We start from the raw sequence: 6,092 nt of genomic DNA on the forward strand, positions 1-6,092 counted from the left end.
GGAGTGGTGGTGGTGGAGTGGTGGTTGGTGGTGGAGTGGTGTTGTAGTGGTGGTGGTGGAGTGGTGGTGGAGTGGTGGTGGAGTGGTGGTGGAGTGGTTGTTGTGGTGGTGGAGTGGTGGTGGAGTGGTGGAGGTGGAGTGGTGGTTGGTGGTGGAGTGGTGTTGTAGTGGTGGTGGAGTGGTGTTGTAGTGGTGTTGTAGTGGTGTTGGAGTGGTGTTTGGAGTGGTGTTGGAGTGGTGTTGTAGTGGTGGTGGAGTGGTGGTGGAGTGGTGGTGGAGTGGTGGTGGAGTGGTGGTGGAGTGGTGTTGTAGTGGTGGTGGAGTGGTGGTGGAGTGGTGGTGGAGTGGTGGTGGAGTGGTGTTGTAGTGGTGTTGTAGTGGTGGTGGAGTGGTGTTGTAGTGGTGTTGGAGTGGTGGTGGAGTGGTGTTGTAGTGGTGGTGGAGTGGTGGTGGAGTGGTGGTGGACTACATTGACTCTGTGTCCTCTCCCTGCAGACAAGAAGTTCGCTGTGAGAGTTCGTGCATCTGGAGCACTCACCACCACGCTCACCATCGCCAGACGCAGCCTCACCAGCCCCTCACTCACCACGCTCACCAATCACTCACTCACCACCATGCTCACCAATCACTCACTCACCACGCTCACCAATCACTCACTCACCACGCTCACCAATCACTCACCCACCAGCCCCTCACTCACCAGCCCCACACTCACCAATCACTCACTCACCACCATGCTCACCAATCACTCACTCACCAGCCCCACACTCACCAATCACTCACTCACCAATCACTCACTCACCAATCACTCACCACTCACTCACCACTCACTCACCAGCCCCTCACTCACCAGCCCCACACTCACCAATCACTCACTCACCAATCACTCACTCACCAATCACTCACCCACCAGCCCCTCACTCACCAGCCCCTCACTCACCAATCACTCACTCACCGACCCCACACTCACCAATCACTCACTCACCGACCCCACACTCACCAATCACTCACTCACCAACCCCTCACTCACCACCAATCACTCACTAACGGATCACACCCTCACCAATCCGACACTCAAGGATCTCACACTCACCGACCCCACACTCACCAATCTCACACTCACCAATCCCACACTCACCAATCTCACACTCACCAATCCCACCCTCACCACCCCCTCGTACTCCAGCCCCTCACTGCTGCTAGCGTCTCTACAGCTGATGCGAGTTCTGGCCAATAACAGTAAGACTCACCAACTCACTCACCAACTCACCAACTCACTCACCAACTCACTCACCTACTCACTCACTCACTCACCAACTCACCAACTCACTCACCTACTCACTCACCCACTCACCCACCCACCTACCTACCCACTCACTCACCCACTCACCCACCCACCCACCCAGCCACTCACCCACCCAGCCACTCACCCACCCACCCACCCACTCACCCACCCACTCACCTACCCACCCACCCACCTACTCACTCACCCACCCACTCACCTACTCACCCACCCACCTACCCACCCACCCACCCACTCACTCACCCACCCACCCACTCACCCACCAACCCACCCACCCACCTACCCACTCACCCACCCACTCACCCACCCACCCACTCACCCACCCACCTACCCACTCACCCACGCACCCACTCACCCACCCACTCACTCACCCACCCACTCACCCACCCACCCACTCACTCACTCACCCACTCACCCAACCACCTACCCACTCACCCACCCACCTACTCACCCACCCACCCACCTACCCACTCACCCACCCACCCACTCACCCACCCACCCACCCACCTACCCACTCACCCACCCACCTACTGACCCACCCACCCACCTACCCACCCACCCACCTACTCACCTACCCACTCACTCACCCACCTACTCACTCACCCACCCACCCACCCACCCACTCACCCACCCACCCACTCACCCACCCACCTACCCACCCACCCACCCACCCACTCACTCACTCACCCACCCACCCACCCACCTACTCACCCACTCACCCACCCACCCACTCACCCAACCACCTACCCACTCACCCACCCACCTACTCACCCACCCACCTACCCACTCACCCACCCACCCACTCACCCACCCACCCACCTACCCACCTACCCACTCACCCACCCACCCACCTACCCACTCACCCACCCACCTACTCACCCACCCACCCACCTACCCACCCACCCACCTACTCACCTACCCACTCACTCACCCACCCACCCACCTACTCACTCACTCACCCACCCACCCACCCACTCACCCACCCACCCACTCACCCACCCACCTACTCACCTACCCACTCACTCACCCACCCACCCACCTACTCACTCACTCACCCACCCACCCACCCACTCACCCACCCACCCACTCACCCACCCACCCACTCACTCACTCACCCACCCACCTACTCACCCACTCACCCACCCACCCACTCACCCAACCACCTACCCACCCACCCACCCACTCACTCACTCACCCACCCACCCACCCACCTACCCACTCACCCACCCACCCACTTACCCACCCACCCACCTACCCACTCACCCACCCACCTACTCACCCACCCACCCACCTACCCACTCACCCACCCACCCACTCACCCACCCACCCACCTACCCACTCACCCACCCACCCACTCACCCACCCACCCACCTACCCACTCACCCACCCACCCACTCACCCACCCACTCACTCACCCACTCACCCACCCACCCACTCACCCAACCACCTACCCACTCACCCACCCACCTACTCACCCACCCACCCACCTACCCACTCACCCACCCACCCACTCACCCACCCACCCACCTACCCACTCACCCACCCACCTACTCACCCACCCACCTACCCACCCACCCACCTACTCACCTACCCACTCACCCACCCACCCACTCACCCACCCACCCACCCACTCACTCACCCACCCACCCACTCACTCACCCACCCACCTACTCACCCACTCACCCACCTACTCACTCACCCACCCACCTACCCACTCACCCACCCACCTACTCACCCACCCACCCACCTACCCACCCACCCACCTACTCACCTACCCACTCACTCACCCACCCACCCACCTATTCACTCACCCACCCACTCACTCACCCACCCACCCACCCAACCACTCACCCACCCACCCACCCACTCACTCACCCACCCACCCACTCACTCACCCACCCACCTACTCACCCACTCACCCACCTACTCACTCACCCACCCACCTACCCACTCACCCACCCACCTACTCACCCACCCACCTACCCACCCACCCACCTACTCACCTACCCACTCACTCACCCACCCACCCACCTATTCACTCACCCACCCACTCACTCACCCACCTACCCACCCACCCACCCACTCACTCACTCACTCACCCACCCACCCACTCACCCACCCACCCACCCACTCACCCACCCACCCACTCACTCACTCACCCACCCACCTACTCACCCACTCACCCACCCACCCACTCACCCAACCACCTACCCACCCACCCACCCACTCACTCACTCACCCACCCACCCACTTACCCACCCACCCACCTACCCACTCACCCACCCACCTACTCACCCACCCACCCACCTACCCACTCACCCACCCACCCACTCACCCACCCACCCACCTACCCACTCACCCACCCACCCACTCACCCACCCACCCACCTACCCACTCACCCACCCACCCACTCACCCACCCACTCACTCACCCCACTCACCCACCCACCCACTCACCCAACCACCTACCCACTCACCCACCCACCTACTCACCCACCCACCCACCTACCCACTCACCCACCCACCCACCCACCTACCCACTCACCCACCCACCTACTCACCCACCCACCTACCCACCCACCCACCTACTCACCTACCCACTCACCCACCCACCCACTCACCCACCCACCCACCCACTCACTCACCCACCCACCCACCCACTCACTCACCCACCCACCTACTCACCCACTCACCCACCTACTCACTCACCCACCCACCTACCCACTCACCCACCCACCTACTCACCCACCCACCCACCTACCCACCCACCCACCTACTCACCTACCCACTCACTCACCCACCCACCCACCTATTCACTCACCCACCCACTCACTCACCCACCCACCCACCCAACCACTCACCCACCCACCCACCCACCCACTCACTCACCCACCCACCCACTCACTCACCCACCCACCTACTCACCCACTCACCCACCTACTCACTCACCCACCCACCTACCCACTCACCCACCCACCTACTCACCCACCCACCTACCCACCCACCCACCTACTCACCTACCCACTCACTCACCCACCCACCCACCTATTCACTCACCCACCCACTCACTCACCCACCTACCCACCCACCCACCCACTCACTCACTCACTCACTCACCCACCCACCCACCCACTCACCCACCCACCCACCCACCCACTCACCCACTCACCCACCCACTCACCCACCCACCCACCCACCCACTCACCCACCCACTCACCCACTCACCCACTCACCCACCCACTCACCCACTCACCCACCCACCCGCTCCGCTCCTTGCCCCGCTCCGTGTAGCTACTAACGCCTGTTTGCTGGGGAAATCCGGAGCCTTGGATCTGGTGATGAAAATCGCAGTGAACAGCAGCACACAGAGGCCTACAGGCATCACCAAGTACCCACTCACACTCACACACACTCACACACACTCACACTCACTCACACACACTCACACACACTCACACACACTCACACTCACACACTCACTCACACTCACACACTCACACACACTCACACACTCACACTCACTCACACACACTCACACACTCACACTCACACACACACTCACACTCACTCACACTCACACACTCACACTCACACACACTCACACTCACACACACACACACACTCACACTCACTCACACTCACACACTCACACTCACACACACTCACACTCACACACACACACACACTCACACTCACTCACACTCACACTCACTCACACTCACACACTCACACACACTCACACACACACTCTCACACACACACTCACACACACACTCACACACTCACACTCACACACACTCACACACTCACACACACTCACACACTCACACACACTCACACTCACTCACACACACTCACTCACACACACTCACACACACTCACACACTCACACACACTCACACACACTCACACACTCACACTCTCACACTCACACACTCACACACACACACTCACACACACTCACTCACACTCACACACACTCACACACACTCACACACACTCACACTCACACACACACACTCACACACACTCACACTCACACACACTCACACACACTCACACACACTCACACACACTCACACTCACACACACACACTCACACACACTCACACTCACACACACTCACACACACTCACACACACTCACACACACTCACACACACTCACACCACACACACACCACACACACTCACACACTCTCACACACACTCACACTCACACTCACTCACACACACTCACACTCACACACTCACTCACACACTCACACACACTCACACACACTCACACTCACACACTCACTCACTCACACTCACACACACTCACACTCACACACTCACACACACTCACACACACACACACACACTCACAACAACAACAACAACAACCGCCATTCGCCACTAAGTGGCGGTGACGTCACCACGACGCTTGTGCCAGGCCATGTGCACCTTGAGGCCACGTGAAGTGTCGAACGCCCGCTGGCAGGAGGTCACGGGGCAGACCCAGGTGCCACGGGTCGACTGACCGAGATGACCGAGATGACTGGCTGATGCACCACCTGTGCCCCCTACTGTGCCAACTTGCTGTGCTTTAGCCACCCGGCGCTCCGCTCGTTGTTGTGAGCGTCGCTCCTCCGCCCTCCGTTGTTGTTGGAGGGCGACTGCCTCCAACTGCCCAGTAGCGTCCTTCACGAGCCTCCTCCACTGAGGCCGATCTTGACACCGCTGGTACCAGTCATCGGCAAGTCCACTCAGCTCCACGTCCTCCTGTACCACATCACTCCATCTCTTCTCT

At 60.0% G+C, this 6,092-nt stretch overlaps 1 long non-coding RNA gene across 1 annotated transcript in view; it reads left to right on the top strand.

Moving 5' to 3' along the window:
* The window catches only part of LOC144741012 (uncharacterized), a 6,318-nt gene extending 1,412 nt beyond the window's left edge, over nt 1–4,906 (top strand). The window contains exons 2-3 of the long non-coding RNA XR_013589848.1: nt 496–1,239; nt 4,594–4,906. This is a non-coding gene — a long non-coding RNA (uncharacterized LOC144741012). The remainder of the gene's footprint in view (nt 1–495; nt 1,240–4,593) is intronic.
* Nucleotides 4,907–6,092: the final 1,186 nt, after the last annotated feature.

Source organism: Lampetra planeri, unplaced genomic scaffold, assembly GCF_965212315.1.
Source record: "Lampetra planeri unplaced genomic scaffold, kcLamPlan1.2.h2 scaffold_384, whole genome shotgun sequence".
Classification (NCBI taxonomy): domain Eukaryota; kingdom Metazoa; phylum Chordata; class Hyperoartia; order Petromyzontiformes; family Petromyzontidae; genus Lampetra; species Lampetra planeri.